The sequence below is a fragment of the Phyllobates terribilis genome, unplaced genomic scaffold (assembly GCF_046119375.1).
Source record: "Phyllobates terribilis strain yellow unplaced genomic scaffold, ASM4611937v1 Scaffold_4__5_contigs__length_816908805, whole genome shotgun sequence".
In the NCBI taxonomy this organism is placed as follows: domain Eukaryota; kingdom Metazoa; phylum Chordata; class Amphibia; order Anura; family Dendrobatidae; genus Phyllobates; species Phyllobates terribilis.
In genome coordinates this window covers 408,814,897-408,832,530 of record NW_027362764.1, presented here as the reverse complement: position 1 = coordinate 408,832,530, position 17,634 = coordinate 408,814,897, and the positions used below count along the sequence as shown (strand labels likewise).

At 47.5% G+C, this 17,634-nt stretch overlaps 1 protein-coding gene across 3 annotated transcripts in view; it reads right to left on the bottom strand.

Annotated features, from left to right (window-relative positions):
• Window positions 1–17,634, bottom strand: part of ABITRAM (actin binding transcription modulator) — a 76,400-nt gene that overhangs the window by 57,331 nt on the left and 1,435 nt on the right. The window contains exon 1 of one of the 3 annotated variants that reach the window (XM_073678605.1): window positions 2,772–2,919. The exons of 1 other annotated variant lie outside the window; for it this stretch is intronic. The gene's annotated coding sequence lies outside the window, so the exon portion shown is untranslated. One more of the 3 variants, XM_073678607.1, reaches the window with a different exon arrangement.

Sequence of the window (17,634 nt, the reverse complement as noted above, 5' to 3'; positions counted from 1 at the left end):
TCAGCATAAAACACAAGAAGGCAATCCAGTCTTATTCTGGAAGCGTCAAAATAAGTATTATATACCCCAAAATGTTTCCAATAAAATCCGTAATTTATCCAGCACAAAACCAACCCCCTCTCAGGTTCGTCAACTGTCACTGGAACTATAGGGGGTTCCCACGTTACTGGCAGAACAAAGACTCTGGAAAAGCGACATGGCTCCCACCCCCTTAAATAAAACTCAGTGAAATCTGGGCTCCCACATCAAAAGCCCCAATGTGCCTAAACTGCAGTAAGCAGCCACATTTGGTATTATTGTAGCGGGGCGAGCACTTAATTTACGAGGTGCGTGTCGCCAGAAGCACAAGCAGGACACAATGTATGGGGGCGCTACAATATATGGTGGCACAATGTATGGACATATTTGCAATTCTACAGTAATGGTGGTTGGTACAAAATAGTCACTGCAGTCGCAGATGAATTCATTGAAAGGTGGAATTTACACAATGGGGTCACGTTTGGGGGTTTTCTGCTGTTCTGGCTCCACACGTGGCCCCTAAAATATTCTAGCAAAATTTGTGCTCCAAAAGCCAAATAGTGCTCCTTCCTTCTCAGCCCTGAAGTGTGGCCTAACATTAATTTCTGAAGACTTATGGGGCATCACTGTATTCTGGAGAAATTGCGCACTAAATTATGGGGTCCAGTTTCCTATTAACCCTTGTGTACCTGACAAATTTTCAGCAAATACAAAAATTACATTTTTACCACAAAAATGTCATATTTCTATGTCTCAATGTTATAAAATTCTGTGAGGCACCCATGGGTTCAAAATACTCACTACACCCCTAGATGAATTCCTTAGGCAGTGGAGTTTCCAATATGGGGTCACTTGGGGGGTTTCTGTTGTTCTGGCACCTCAGGGGCTCAGCTAATAAAGCCCACAATCTATTCAAACAAAATCTGCGTTCTAAATGCCAAACAGCGCTGCTTCCCATCCGTTCCCTGCCAACAGTAGGGTTCAACCACATATGGGGTACTGCCACATTTGGGAGAAATTGCATAACAAATTGTGGGGTCCAATTTCTCCCATTACCCCTTGGGTAAATTATAAATTTGGTGCTAAAACAGTATTTTAGTGGAAAAAAAAATAAATTTTTTGTTCTTGAGTGTAAAAATTATCAATTTTCGTCAATCACTTGTAGGTTAAATATGCTAAGTACACCCTTAGATGAATTCCTTGAGGGGGGTTTCTGCTGTTTTCACATGTCAGGGGCTCTTCAAAGGCATTTACAATCTCTTCCAGACAAATAGCGCTCTTTTCTTTCCAAGCCCCGCACGTGCCCAAACAGAAGTTTATGACCACGTGTAGGGTATCACCCCATTTAGGAGAAATTGCATAATAAATTTTGGGGTCCATTTTGTCCTGTTACTCTTGTGAAAATAAAAAAATTGGGGCAAAAAGTATATTTTTTGTGGAAAAAAAAATTGATTTTTTTATTTTCATGGCTCTACGTTATATACTTGTGTGAAGCACTTGAGGGTTCAAGGTGCACACCACATAGATATGCACTCCTTGAGGGTTCTAGTTTCCAAAATGGGGCCACTTGTGGGCAGTTTACACTGTTTAGGAACATCAGGGGCTCTCCAAACGCTCTTGATTCCAGCCATTCTTGCATTCAAAAACTGTGCTCCTTCCTTCCCGAGCCCTGCTGTGAGCCCAAACAGTAGTTTTCCCCCACGTATGGGGTATCTGCGTACTCAGGAGAAATTTCACAACTTTTTCCATTTTCTCCTGTTACACTTGTGAAAATAAAAAAAATTGGGGCTAAAGTAAACTTTTTGTGAAAAAATTGCTTTAGCTCCAGTGAAGCACCTGAAGGGTTAATAAACTTCTTGAATGTGGTTTTGAGCACCCTGAGGGGTGCAGTTTTTAGAATGGTGTCACTTTTGGGTATTTCCTGTCATATAGGCCCCTCAAAGTCACTTCAAATGTGCCTTAAAAATATGGTTTTGTAAGTTTGGTTGGAAAAAAATCGCTGGTCAACTTTTAACCCTTATAACTTCCGAATAAAAAAATATATATATAGGTTTCAAAAATAATGCAGATGTAAAGTAGACATGTGGGAAATGTTAACCATTTTGTGTGACATATCTCTCTTATTTAAGTGCATAGGAATTAAAAGTTTGAAAATTGCAAAACTATAAAAATTTTCCCCAAATTTCCGATTTTTTCACAAATAAACACAAGTGATATCAAAGAAATTTTACCACTATCATGAAGTACAATATGTCACGAAAAAACAATCTCAGAATCAGGGGGATCCGTTGAAGCGTTCCAGAGTAATTACTTCATAAAGTGACAGTGGTCAGAATTGTAACATTTGGCCTGGTCATTAACGTCAAAATTGGTTCGGTCACTAAGGGGTTAAAGCAGCAGCAGCACTTCACCGCTTCCATACATATTACTGTGCTGCATGATCCCGGTGACATCCCAATACCTGTATTGGAAGAACAGCAGGGTTATACTGCTGCTTAGTGGGGGCTGCCTGGTGAGACCCCACTAATGCCAAAAATTCTATAGGCGATCTTGCCAGAGAAAATGACCCTATCAGGAAGGTAACATGTCAGTAAATCCAGTAACGCTGTTCCCAGAGGAACACTCTTCTCGCAATGGCCTTTCCTCAGAACTGCTCCAGTATTTAGGCTTTGCTGGGACTTGTAGCTCCACCACAGCAGGTGACTACAGAGCTCCGGCAGGCAGCACAGCTCGCACTCAGTCACAGCTCTCACCTCACGTGTTCTGCGCGCTTACACCGGGGCTGGGACAAACACCAGACTATTTCCGGGATGCACTTTCGTCTCGGAGAGCGATGAAGATCAACTGAACATTAGCGCTGGCTGATTCCTCACTGACTATGGCACAGCTAAGCGCTGCGGCGACCGCAGTAGTGCAGGGGGAACTGGAGGTTGTGCAGCAGTGTTAGTGCAGGGGGCGCTGGAGGTTGTGCAGCAGTGTTAGTGCAGGGGGCGCTGGAGGTTGTGCAGCAGTGTTAGTGCAGGGGGCGCTGGAGGTTATGCAGTAGTGTTAGTGCAGGGGGCGCTGGAGGTTGTACAGCAGTGTTAGTGCAGGGGGAACTGGAGGTTATACAGTAGTGTTAGTGCAGGGGGCGCTGGAGGTTGTACAGCAGTGTTAGTGCAGGGGGAACTGGAGGTTGTGCAGCAGTGTTAGTGCAGGGGGCGCTGGAGGTTGTGCAGCAGTGTTAGTGCAGGGGGAACTGGAGGTTGTACAGTAGTGTTAGTGCAGGGGGCGCTGGAGGTTGTACAGCAGTGTTAGTGCAGGGGGAACTGGAGGTTGTGCAGCAGTGTTAGTGCAGGGGGCGCTGGAGGTTGTACAGCAGTGTTAGTGCAGGGGGCGCTGGAGGTTATGCAGTAGTGTTAGTGCAGGGGGCGCTGGAGGTTGTGCAGCAGTGTTAGTGCAGGGGGAACTGGAGGTTGTGCAGCAGTGTTAGTGCAGGGGGCGCTGGAGGTTGTGCAGCAGTGTTAGTGCAGGGGGCGCTGGAGGTTGTACAGTAGTGTTAGTGCAGGGGGCGCTGGAGGTTATACAGCAGTGTTAATGCAGGGGGCGCTGGAGGTTGTACAGCAGTGTTAGTGCAGGGGGCGCTGGAGAATGTACAGTAGTGTTAGTGCAGGGGGCGCTGGAGGTTGTACAGCAGTGTTAGTGCAGGGGGCGCTGGAGAATGTACAGTAGTGTTAGTGCAGGGGGCGCTGGAGGATGTACAGCAGTGTTAGTGCAGGGGGCGCTGGAGAATGTACAGTAGTGTTAGTGCAGGGGGCGCTGGAGGATGTACAGCAGTGTTAGTGCAGGGGGCGCTGGAGGTTGTGCAGCAGTGTTATTGCAGGGAGCGCTGGAGGTTGTGCAGCAGTGTTAGTGCAGGGGGCGCTGGAGGATGTACAGCAGTGTTAGTGCAGGGGGCGCTGGAGGTTGTGCAGCAGTGTTAGTGCAGGGGGCGCTGGAGGTTATGCAGCAGTGTTATTGCAGGGAGCGCTGGAGGTTGTGCAGTAGTGTTAGTGCAGGGGGCGCTGGAGAATGTACAGTAGTGTTAGTGCAGGGGGCGCTGGAGGTTATACAGCAGTGTTAGTGCAGGGGGCGCTGGAGGTTGTGCAGCAGTGTTATTGCAGGGAGCGCTGGAGGTTGTACAGTAGTGTTAGTGCAGGGGGCGCTGGAGAATGTACAGTAGTGTTAGTGCAGGGGGCGCTGGAGGTTGTGCAGCAGTGTTAGTGCAGGGGGCGCTGGAGGTTGTACAGCAGTGTTAATGCAGGGGGCGCTGGAGGTTATACAGCAGTGTTAATGCAGGGGGCGCTGGAGGTTATGCAGCAGTGTTATTGCAGGGAGCGCTGGAGGTTATGCAGCAGTGTTAGTGCAGGGGGCGCTGGAGGATGTACAGCAGTGTTAGTGCAGGGGGCGCTGGAGGTTATGCAGCAGTGTTAGTGCAGGGGGCGCTGGAGGTTGTGCAGCAGTGTTAGTGCAGGGCGCGCTGGAGGTTGTGCAGCAGTGTTATTGCAGGGAGCGCTGGAGGTTATGCAGCAGTGTTATTACAGGGAGCGCTGGAGGTTATGCAGCAGTGTTATTGCAGGGAGCGCTGGAGGTTATGCAGCAGTGTTAGTGCAGGGGGCGCTGGAGGATGTACAGCAGTGTTATTGCAGGGAGCGCTGGAGGTTGTACAGCAGTGTTAGTGCAGGGGGCACTGGAGGTTGTGCAGCAGTGTTATTGCAGGGAGCGCTGGAGGTTGTACAGCAGTGTTAGTGCCGGTGGTGCTGGAGGTTGTGTGGCAGTGTTATTGCAGGGAGCGCTGGAGGTTATGCAGCAGTGTTATTGCAGGGAGCGCTGGAGGTTGTACAGCAGTGTTAGTGCCGGTGGTGCTGGAGGTTGTGTGGCAGTGTTATTGCAGGGAGCGCTGGAGGTTATGCAGCAGTGTTATTGCAGGGAGCGCTGGAGGTTGTACAGCAGTGTTAGTGCCGGTGGTGCTGGAGGTTGTGTGGCAGTGTTATTGCAGGGGGCGCTGGAAGTTATACAGCAGTGTTCGTGCAGGGGGCGCTGGAGGTTGTACAGCAGTGTTAGTGCCGGTGGTGCTGGAGGTTGTGTGGCAGTGTTATTGCAGGGAGCGCTGGAGGTTATGCAGCAGTGTTATTGCAGGGAGCGCTGGAGGTTATGCAGCAGTGTTATTGCAGGGAGCGCTGGAGGTTATGCAGCAGTGTTAGTGCAGGGGGCGCTGGAGGTTGTACAGCAGTGTTAGTGCAGGGAGCGCTGGAGGTTATGCAGCAGTGTTAGTGCAGGGGGCGCTGGAGGTTGTACAGCAGTGTTAGTGCAGGGGGCGCTGGAGGATGTACAGCAGTGTTAGTGCAGGGGGCGCTGGAGGTTGTACAGCAGTGTTAATGCAGGGAGCGCTGGAGGTTGTACAGCAGTGTTAGTGCCGGTGGTGCTGGAGGTTGTGTGGCAGTGTTATTGCAGGGAGCGCTGGAGGTTATGCAGCAGTGTTATTGCAGGGAGCGCTGGAGGTTGTACAGCAGTGTTAGTGCCGGTGGTGCTGGAGGTTGTGTGGCAGTGTTATTGCAGGGGGCGCTGGAGGTTATACAGCAGTGTTCGTGCAGGGGGCGCTGGAGGTTGTACAGCAGTGTTAGTGCCGGTGGTGCTGGAGGTTGTGTGGCAGTGTTATTGCAGGGAGCGCTGGAGGTTATGCAGCAGTGTTATTGCAGGGAGCGCTGGAGGTTATGCAGCAGTGTTATTGCAGGGAGCGCTGGAGGTTATGCAGCAGTGTTAGTGCAGGGGGCGCTGGAGGTTGTACAGCAGTGTTAGTGCAGGGAGCGCTGGAGGTTATGCAGCAGTGTTAGTGCAGGGGGCGCTGGAGGTTGTACAGCAGTGTTAGTGCAGGGGGCGCTGGAGGATGTACAGCAGTGTTAGTGCAGGGGGCGCTGGAGGTTGTACAGCAGTGTTAATGCAGGGGGCGCTGGAGGTTATACAGCAGTGTTAGTGCAGGGGGCGCTGGAGGTTATACAGCAGTGTTAATGCAGGGGGCGCTGGAGGTTATACAGCAGTGTTAGTGCAGGGGGCGCTGGAGGTTGTACAGCAGTGTTAATGCAGGGGGCGCTGGAGGTTGTGCAGCAGTGTTATTGCAGGGAGCGCTGGAGGTTATGCAGCAGTGTTAGTGCAGGGGGCGCTGGAGGTTGTACAGCAGTGTTAGTGCAGGGGGCGCTGGAGGATGTACAGCAGTGTTAGTGCAGGGGGCGCTGGAGGTTGTGCAGCAGTGTTAGTGCAGGGGGCGCTGGAGGTTGTGCAGCAGTGTTAGTGCAGGGGGCGCTGGAGGTTGTGGGGCGCTGGAGGTTGTACAGCAGTGTTAGTGCCGGTGGTGCTGGAGGTTGTGCGGCAGTGTTAGTGCAGGGGGCGCTGGAGGTTGTGCAGCAGTGTTAGTGCAGGGGGCGCTGGAGGTTATGCAGCAGTGTTAGTGCAGGGGCCGCTGGAGGTTGTGCAGCAGTGTTAGTGCAGGGCGCGCTGGAGGTTGTGCAGCAGTGTTAGTGCAGGGGGCGCTGGAGGTTGTGCAGCAGTGTTAGTGCAGGGGGCGCTGGAGGTTGTGCAGCAGTGTTAGTGCAGGGGGCGCTGGAGGTTGTGCAGCAGTGTTATTGCAGGGAGCGCTGGAGGTTATGCAGCAGTGTTATTGCAGGGAGCGCTGGAGGTTATGCAGCAGTGTTAGTGCAGGGAGCGCTGGAGAATGTACAGCAGTGTTAGTGCAGGGGGCGCAGGAGGTTATACAGTAGTGTTAGTGCAGGGGCGCTGGAGGTTATGCAGCAGTGTTAGTGCAGGGGGCGCTGGAGGTTGTGCAGCAGTGTTAGTGCAGGGGGTGCTGGAGGTTGTGCAGCAGTGTTAGTGCAGGGGCGCTGGAGGTTATGCAGCAGTGTTAGTGCCAGTGGTGCTGGAGGTTGTGTTGCAGTGTTAGTGCAGGGGGCGCAGGAGGTTGTGCAGCAGTGTTAGTGCAGGGGGCGCTGGAGGTTGTGCAGCAGTGTTAGTGCAGGGGCGCTGGAGGTTATGCAGCAGTGTTAGTGCCAGTGGTGCTGGAGGTTGTGTTGCAGTGTTAGTGCAGGGGGCGCAGGAGGTTGTGCAGCTGTGTTATTGCAGGGAGCGCTGGAGGTTATGCAGCAGTGTTATTGCAGGGAGCGCTGGAGGTTATGCAGCAGTGTTATTGCAGGGAGCGCTGGAGGTTATGCAGCAGTGTTAGTGCAGGGGGCGCTGGAGGTTGTACAGCAGTGTTAGTGCAGGGGGCGCTGGAGGATGTACAGCAGTGTTAGTGCAGGGGGCGCAGGAGGTTATACAGTAGTGTTAGTGCAGGGGCGCTGGAGGTTATGCAGCAGTGTTAGTGCCAGTGGTGCTGGAGGTTGTGTTGCAGTGTTAGTGCAGGGGGCGCTGGAGGTTGTGCAGCAGTGTTAGTGCAGGGGGCGCTGGAGGTTGTGCAGCAGTGTTAGTGCAGGGGGCGCTGGAGGTTGTGCAGCAGTGTTAGTGCAGGGGGCGCTGGAGGTTGTGCAGCAGTGTTAGTGCAGGGGGCGCTGGAGGTTGTGCAGCAGTGTTAGTGCAGGGGGCGCTGGAGGTTGTACAGCAGTGTTAGTGCCGGTGGTGCTGGAGGTTGTGCAGCAGTGTTAGTGCAGGGGGCGCAGGAGGTTGTGCAGCAGTGTTAGTGCAGGGGGCGCTGGAGGTTGTACAGCAGTGTTAGTGCCGGTGGTGCTGGAGGTTGTACAGCAGTGTTAGTGCAGGGGGCGCAGGAGGTTGTGCAGCAGTGTTAGTGCAGGGGGCGCTGGAGGTTGTACAGCAGTGTTAGTGCGCCAAAAGCAGTAAAAAAAAGAAAAAAAAACTGTGCTAAGTGCATTTAGGCAAGAGCCTTTTTAATTAGCCTCCTTTAACCTATCGATTTTTATTGTTTGTTCTTTCGTTCATAACTATCTCACCATGGCTGTATGAGGGCCTGTATTATGTGAGACGAGTTGTAGTTTTTCATAGCTCCGCAAAATGGTGAAAAAAAGTGCCATTTCTGCCGTTGTTTTTGGGTTTAGTTCTTAAGGCGTTCATTGTGAAATAACATGGACTGGCCAGCGTGATTCTCCAGAGCAGTCCGATTATGGAGAAATCAAACTTATAGGGCATTTTTTTCTTTTACAAGGTTCTGAATTTTTCATAACCACAAATATATTAAATTCCTTGTGTGGCCAGTTTTTATTTTTACGTCGATGGTGCTATGTTAGGACTGTTTTTGTTTATTTTGTGCACTGAGCTGTAGTTTTTATTGACATCTGTTTGAGATATAAACTGTTTTGATTGCTTTTTATCACATTTATTTATTTTGGGAAGTGCGACAAACTGTTTAATTTTTTTTATTTTTTTTGCTTTTCAGCATTTAACGTGTCTTTTTAATAATATTATATTTTGTTAGATTACGCTTTTATAGACACAGCAGTGCCAAATGTTTAGTACTTAAAAAAAAAAATTCTTTATTTTTGAAGGGGATAAAAAGGGGTGCTAAATATTTTTAGATATTTTTTTAAGAGACTTAGCACTTATAAAATTCTTACCAGCAGTTATACATTTTAGTGTATTAGACGCTGAGAGATCAACTTTTAATCTAAATGTAAAGGAGGGGGGCATCCATGCGCACTTGGCGTGGCCAAGTACTCAATGCACCGTTAACTCCCCTTGATCCTCATTGACAGCCCTCCCTAGCCCAGAGCAAGTGATGTCTGAATTCAATCTGCATCCTTGCACATTAATGGAATGACATTGGGAGCCCTCACCACCTACTCTCTGAAGACACTTGCTCACTTGCAGGTGTATCGGCTTAGCGAGCAGGGACGAGCATCACATGACAGGTCTTCAGATAGAGTTCAGGCAGAACGCAGTCTGGGCAAGTGAGTTCTGTCAATCAGAATTGAGCAGCTAAAGATGCAAACTGGGTAGGGGTATAACAGTACACCAAGCCCTTGGCCAAGTGAAAGGTGCACAAAAGCTCCCTTATTTGCATATACGTTAAAAGTCAATATCTCAGTTGCTAATAAACTAAAACGTATACTGCTCTTCTGATTTGATGCATAAGTCCTCTAACTAACTAAGTAGTATATTTTGCATTTGGGGGTGAAGACTCCCTTTAATAACTGTAGAGTAAAAATAAAAACACGGGTGAATATTTACCAATACTATCTAAATCCTAGACAGCTCAAACTTAAAGTAGAGTCTTAACTTGTGGCAGATTTATCATATTGGGTCATGCTCTTTGATAAATGTGGCATAATTTAAGACTGGCTAGTCTAAGTTTACACCAAATATTAGTTGGTTTACTTTGTGCCAGAAATTTCAGCGACGCGTGTCACATAGGTGGCCACATGCCTTGTTGAACAAGTCAGAAAGTGTCTAAAACACATAATAAATACGGTGCAAGTCATAAAATACAGTTTTTTGGTGAAAATTATTAAAGTATTCTCAGTAATTTAGCCTGATCAATATGTCCCACTGTATTTTTACCTCCCAAACCAGCTGCAGCTGATCAGCTCAGTGCTTCGGTTATACTGTTATTTTGGGCTGACACACTCCATTTAAGACATAGGGAGCTATAAGCCAATGCCAGACCCCTCTAGCAGTGCTTATGTCCTGTAGTAACCAAGAATCAAGCATATTGCATTCCTATGGTAGTACTGAAACTTATTTTTGGCACAACTGATTCGGCTGACTTTAAGGGCTGTTTCACACGTCAGTATTTTCAGTACGTGTGGTGACAGTTTCCACACGTACTGGAGACACTGACACGCACAGATCCATTAAAATCAATGGGTCTGTGCACATCTTAGTGTGTTTTCACGGACCGTGTGTCTGTGTGCTCCACACGGAGACAAGTCCGTTTTTTTTGCGGATACACGGTCCGCAAAACGTACCACACGGATGACATCCGTGTGTCATCAGTGTGACACGTACCGGCGCCTGGGAATTAGCGTTACATTTAGCCCTGTACCCAAGCGCCGGGTGCTGAACACTGCCCTCATCATGGTTCCCTGCTGGTGCTATGATCAGCACCAGCAGGGACAGTGATGAGGGTAGTAGTGTCTGCTCCCGGTGTCCCCACCTGTATTAATAAGAATAAAATAATAAAATCCATGTGCTTCTCCTAGGTATTCCCCTGCTGTAATCCATGCGACTGTTGACACAGTGGAGCCGGGGAGAATGAGCCGCTCTGGAGCTGCAGCTCAGGAACGGTGTCCTGTCTGTTAGAACCCTCCTGTTTGTTTTTTCCATCTTGTGTTTTGCGGTCACGTGACCATCTGCCTTTATATTACAGCTCCGCCCTTTTGGCTGTGCTGGACTTCAGTGTTTGACTGTTTCTCTAGCCAGGTGCTTCTGTGCCTTTCTCTGTCAGTTCGCTTGGTCCTTCTGGGACCTCTAGTACCTTTTTGTCTTTTTGTGTTCTGCAACTACATCTCTGTTTAGGAGGTGTCCCATTTTTTGTCCCAGTCCTTAGTTCTTTCAAGGACCCCTCCCTTTATGCTATAGGTCTTCGTTCAGACTAGCCGAGGACTAAGGCAGGTCTGTTCGCTAGGAACAGGCAGCCCGCGACATCGTAGGGATTCAGCTTAGTCTTACTGTAGGGACAGCTTTCCCCTCACTATCAATAGAGTTCACCAAGAAATTTTGGACTTGGTTGTTTGAGATAATTTAGCCTCTCTGGTTGTTCCAGGATTGCCTTGGTTAAAACTGCACAATCCTTTACTGGACTGGTCTACTAATGTGATTAAGTCTTGGAGTCCAAAGTGCTATGATATATGTTGTAATGGTCGCATTGCGACTGTGGAAAAAGGGGAATTACCTGTACCTATTCAAGATTTTTGGAGGGTTTTTTCGGAGGAGGAGTCGCAAGTTTTACCTCCTCATAGGAATTATGATGTTGGAAATCGGGAGTGGCTGGCTATTAAACTCGCGTTTGAACATTGGCGTAATTTTTTGTAAGGCGCTAGATTTCCTATTCAGGTTTTCACAGATCAGAAGAATTTGATCTATCTGGATGCAGCCAAGCACTTGAATGCCCGTCAAGCTAGGTGGGCACTTTTTTTTTCTCGGTTTCATTTCTCTGTTACCTATATCTCTGGTACTAAGAATGTTAAAGCCGATGCTTTATCTCGCAGCTTCTCTCCTACGGTCGGTGCCGAGGAGGAGAGCATTTTACAGAAAGGAGTTGTGGTGGCGGCATTGGACTCCGTGTTGGAGAATGGGATTCTGAAAGCTCAAGATGATGCTCCATCTAATACTCCCCATGGGAGGTTGTTCGTGCCTAGAGCCTTTAGGAGAGATTTGCTTGTGGAGTGTCATGAGTCTCGGTTGGCAGGTCATCCAGGAATTTCGGAGACTAAGAGACTGATCAGTCGCAGTTTTTTGTGGCCTGGATGGCAGAAGGAAGTCATCAAGTGGGTGCGTCAATGTACTGTGTGTGCTAGGTCAAAAGCCCTCTGGAGGTTCCTAGTGCGCCTTGGACGCATCTCACAATGGATTTTATTACTGATCTTCCTGTGTCCAAGGGTTTTACTGTCATCTGGGTGGTCGTGGACCGTTTTAGTAAGATGTGTCATTTGGTTCCATTCATTAAGTTGCCCTGCGCCAAGACACTCGCTAAGGCGTTTAAGGAGATTGTCAAGCTCCATGGCGTTCCCACGGATATTGTTTCTGATAGAGGACCTCAGTTTGTGGCTCGCTTTTTGGCGTGCTTTTTGTGACAGGTTGGGAGTCCATTTGTCATTTTCGTCTGGGTATCACCCTGAGTCTAATGGACAGACTGAAAGAAAGAACCAGGATGTTGAACAGTTTTTGTGTTGTTTTGTGGCGGACAATCAAGAGGTTTGGTCTGAGTTTCTGCCTCTCGCAGAATTTGCTCTTAACAATCATACATCCTCCTCTGCTGAGTGTTCTTCTTTTTGTTGTACTGGGAGACATCCGTCTTTTGGTTCGTTCTCCAAATTGGGGTCGGCGGTGGCGGAGGAGGAGAATTTTTCCGGTGATTTGGAGAGAGTTTGGACTAACGTACGTTGCAACCTTCAAGAGGCTAACAAGAAGTACAAGAAGTATTTTGACAGGAAACGTAAGGAGGTTTTGTTTACTATGGGTGACATGGTTTGGTTGTGCTCGAAGAACCTGCGGTTGAGGATTCCCTCTAAAAAACTAGGTCCTAAGTTTGTGGGTCCACTTAAAGTGCTGGATGTCCCTACTTCCTGGAAGATTAATCCTGTGTTTCATGTTTCCTTGTTGAAAAAGGCTGATGTATCTGAAAGGGACGCAACTGTCACAGTTCCTCCTGTGGTGGAAGACTGCGAATATGAAATTTCTCGTATCTTGAATTCTAGATGGAATAGAGGGAGATTACAGTATCTTGTCTCCTGGAAGGATTTCAGTCCCGAAGACAACTCCTGGGTAAGGACGGATGATGTCTCTGCTCCTAGGTTTGTTAAAGCTTTCCACAAGAGGTTTCCGGATAGGCCTGGACCTGGAGGATCCGGAGGATCCTCATAAAAGAGGGGGTACTGTTAGAACCCTCCTGTTTGTTTTTTCCATGTTGTGTTTTGCGGTCACGTGACAATCTGCCTTTATATTCCAGCTCCGCCCTTTTGGCTGTGCTGGACTTCAGTGTTTGACTGTTTCTCTAGCCAGGTGCTTCTGTGCCTTTCTCTGTCAGTTCGCTTGGTCCTTCTGGGACCTCTAGTACCTTTTTGTCAGTTTGTCTTTTTGTGTTCTGCAACTACTTCTCTGTTTAGGAGGTGTCCCATTTTTTGTCCCAGTCCTTAGTTCTTATAGGGACCCCTCCCTTTATGCTATAGGTCTTCGTTCAGACTAGCCGAGGACTAAGTCGGGTCTGTTCACTAGGAACAGGCAGCCCGCTACATCGTAGGGATTCAGCTTAGTCTTACTGTAGGGACAGCTTTCTACTTCTTTCCTTAGTTCATGTTGCAGATCATAACACTGTCACTCACTGAGCGCAGCTCCAGCTCATTCTCCCCGGCAGCAGTGGTCGCTTGAATTACAGCCGGGGACACCTAGGAGAGGTGAGTACATGGATTTTATTATTTTATTCTTATTTTTACAGGTGGGGACACCGGAGCAGACACTACTACCCTCATCATGGTCCCTGCTGGTGCTCATCGCAGTGCCGGTAGGGAACCATGATGAGGGCAGCGTTTAGCACCCGACGCTTGGGAACAGCGCTAACTGTACACTGATTCCCAGGTGCCGGTACGTGTGATCCTGATGCCGCACACGGATGTAAAACGTAAAACACACACAGATATCTCCGGTACTGTTTATTCCGGTACCGGAAATATCCGGACGTGTGAAACCGGCCTAACAGTATCTACTGTGTATTACCAACTTCAGAGAGATTACTTGAAGCTCCGGGTCCCCAATGCTAAGTCTGTAACAATGATCTCCACCAAACATGCTATTACAATATTGGTGTCTTTTTATTTAACAGCTACTATGCATTCTCTATACTATGCATTCTCTATGCCTATGTCAGGTTTATATTTGTACCAAAAAAAACAATATTTTCACTGTAAATGGTTGCAAATGAATTCTGGGGCACATTGTGAATCTGTTTTTTAACTTAAAAAATCTATAACGCAATATGCCTCAGGTCATGTAGAGGATTATATATTCAACTGTCCTTCTAATTACCCAGTCGGTTGACCATGGTAATTTCTTTCTTACTGATAGGCTCATGAGTCAAACTGATGTAACAGTCTGTGTCCTGGAGCTTTGTTTAAAGTTCATTGTGGATACAAACATTAATAATGACAATCTGCACCCTGCTTTCTGTTGGCCTTATTAATGTCATCGCTCTGTAAATATCTAAAGAATGTACTTTTGGGAATTGATGTTATTAGACAACATAGAAAAACAGTTATTGTATGTAGTGTGTAAAGCCTTCTATTTTACAAACCTCCAGCATCAGTTATGTACCTTGTTTTCTATCCATAAATATGGTCACAGTGATAGATTAGACATTGGCATTATTATTATATAATGCACCGGAGAATCCTCACAGCGCGCAGTGCGCACGATGTGAGGATTAACAAGTCTGCAGTCACATAGAGTGACTGCAGACTTATAGCCTAAGGCCGGATCACCCATTTAGTTCTTCAGTTTTTTCTGCTTGTGGTTTTTCAATTGAGGCAGAAAAAATATAGCAAGTGTAAAAAAGCGATACAAAACATAATTTTTTTTTATAATTTTGAAACCATAAAAATCCACATAAAAAACTTTGTGTGCATGAACCCTTAAAGGGGTATTCCGATCTCCAAGATCCTATCCCAATATGTAGTAGGTGTAATAATAATAATATTTTCAAATACCTCCATTTAGAAATTTAGTTTAGTATTTTTGATTCAATATGCCACTTACCTCATGTGCAGTTATTGCAGGACCTTAGGTATCCACAGTTACGACCACGAGCAGCTAGCTAATTTACTATAACTTTATCAGTGGATGTAACCATGGATACCTAAGGTCCTGCAATGTCTGCACATCAGAAAAGAGACAGAGCGAATCAAAAAAACTGTACTACATTTCTAATTGGAGGTATTTGCTAATATTATTATTACACCTACCACATATTGGGATAGGATCTTGGAGATCGGAATACCCCTTTAAGCACAAAAAAAGAACTTCAACACTCCAATACTGGATTATGTTCCAGATTGCCCACAGTCAGCTTTTTCTTTTTCACACACATGGGAACAAGTCATAAAACAAAGCAAAATTAATACCTATGCCATCTGGCCACTAGCTAAACATTGCTCACGATTCCTCATCTAATAGGCTCTCATTCATAGTTTCACAGTTAATGCTGTTGAAAAAAGACAATGTCCATCAAATTCAACCAAGGGATGGGAGTTGCCAAGCAACTCACAACAAAAACAGTCCATAGTTATTTAGGATGGTAATGATCTAGATGGGTCCTAGATACCTTTGCACAGCCTGGGATCAATATGTGCACAGCTAAGACCTTATTTCAAGAGTCCTCAAAGCCAACCGCTAATGAAGCTCTCTATGCAGCCCAAGTCCTGAACTGCTCTTCATGGAAGGAAGCCTTTTCTTTTCCTCCACTCCAGCAAGACCTGAAATACCAAAGCGCTAAAGTGGCACAATTTAAAGCATAAATGTACCCCAGTCCATGACTGGAGTACATTTCTATCTCTGATGCACTGCAGCTGAAAAAGCTAAATTCAATAAGAAGCACATCTTACTCCAGTGAACTCTGCATCCAGACTGGTGTACAAAAGGCCAGTCTTGATGAATCGTCACTCACGGGGGAGACACTGGTCTTGCACACCGAGTATTCTCACAACGCACACTGACAGTGCACTCTCCTGACGGCTCGTTACTGCTGATTAGAGCCATCAAGAGACTGACACTCGGATTCAATACACCGATGAACAACGATCAGTGTTTTTACGTACGAGAAGATCACGGAAGTCTGAATGAGGCCTCATCACATATTTCCCCCTCTGCCCAAAGCCGTAGGTTTTGGCACCTTCAGTCACCAAACATGTAAGTCTAAACTGGGCATCTGCGTTACTGTGCAGCTTGTGTTCCACATGAAAGATGAAGACCTACAAACCCGAGTTTCACCTCCTTGAATGCCGTCCCTGCTTCAAGATGCCATTTGTCCATTGACATCTTCGTGCTCTTAAGAAGATCTGACAGGGGTGTGGCTATCACGGCGAAATTCGGGATACACGGCTGATAGTATCTCACCATTCCCAGAAATGCCTGAAGCTGTTTCTTAGAGACCGGTTTCGGCCAATTTTGGACTGCCTCCACCTTATTCACTTGCGGCTTTTCTTTGCTTCTTCCAACGATGTACCCCAAGTATTTTCCCTTCTTTTCCCAATGGCACACTTCTTTGGGTTTATGGTAAACCCCCCTTTCCTCAGCGCATCCAGCACGGCCTGGACCTTCTGCAGATGACTTCCCCAATCCGGGCTGAATATCAAAATATCGTTGAGGTAAGTTGTGGCGTACTTTTGTGAGAGGATGAGCCGGTCTATGGCCCTCTAGAAGGTAGCTGAGTCTCCTTGCAGCCTGAATGGGCTTCTGGTATACTGGGACCAACCGTCAGGTGTAAAAGAGGCCGTCTTCTTCTTGGCAGTTTGAGAGAGGAGGATTTGCCAGTAACCTTTCGTTAGGTCCAGAGAGGTGATGTACCCGCTGACCCTAGCTTCTCTATGAGTTCATCGTCATGGGGTATCGGATACATGTCAAATTTAACCCCCTCCTTTGAAATCACCTTGCGGCGGGCTTCTTGGGTTCTAAATGGCTCTTGGTTCACCTGTACATGTGGTTCCGTCAGGATTCCATGTTCACCAATCTGTGTCTGTCTTGGCAACTCTGAAAACAGGTCCTGGTTCTGCTGAAGCACTTCTCAGCACTGTTGTTTCTGGGCCGGTGACAGTATCTCTGCCATGGTGACAACCTTAGTGTCCTCTTTTGGTCTGTCCAGCCAATATGGAGTTTTAACGTGGTTTTTCTGTGGTCCTGCCTTGATGGATAGCGGCACAACAGGATTTTGGAAGGGAGAGATGGTAGCGGTTAACTGGCAGGCGAGACAGGACTTGCAATATCTTAGGATTTCACGGTGACATCTGGGCCAACAGTACCTCCACATGACCCGTTCTTGAGTTTTGTCCACTCCCAGCTGGCCACCCAATACATGTGAATGGGCCCTGCCAACACCCTTTGTCTATAGGGTCCTGGTAGCAACAATTGCTCCACTATCTCCTCCCTCACCTTACTAACCCGGTACAACAAGTCCCCACTCAGCATGAAATAGGGAAACCTAGTGTCAGCCCCACTCCTGTGCTAAGCCGTTTATAAACATTGCCTTATTGAAAGCTTCTTTTAGAGTTAAGTCCCTATGTTGGGCGAACCAAAATTTTTTTCTGGTCAACCCTATCTCAGGAATGTCTGCCTCAGGGGGTACTACTTTCTTCTCTTCTCCCATTACACAGAAGTGAATCCCGTCAGGCTCTGGGGTTGGTGATACTTTTTTAGGTCCAACCTGTTTCTTACCCGAGTAATCGAGGTCTCCGCCCCTCCCACAAGTCCCAAAACAACACAAAGTCCTGGCCTATGATAATTGGATGCAACAAATCTGAGACCACGCTGAACTCATGGGACTCAGTAATTTGGGCAGACTTGATGACCATTCTGGCCACCGGATAGTCTTTAGCATCCCCATGAATGCAGCAGATGCCAACCTTCTTCCCAGGGATCAATTGGAGAGGAAGTGAGGCCCTCACGAGGGTTACTAAACTCCCTAAGTCTAGTAGTCCAGTCATTTGCAGGCCATTCACTTTTACAGGACAAGTTTGTGGCCCCTTGCCAGGTGGACAGTCCACACTGCAAGCTGGATATGCATAGAAGGAACACTGGCGTCCCATGCTACAGTTCATTTGCTTGGTGGTTAGGGCACAATGGGCTGCTATATGACATGGGCTGTGACATCTCCAGCAAATTACATTCCCCGATGAGGGCCTTGGCATCGCCCGCTTGGACTTCGCCAGTGACTTTGTCACAATATATTATATATAA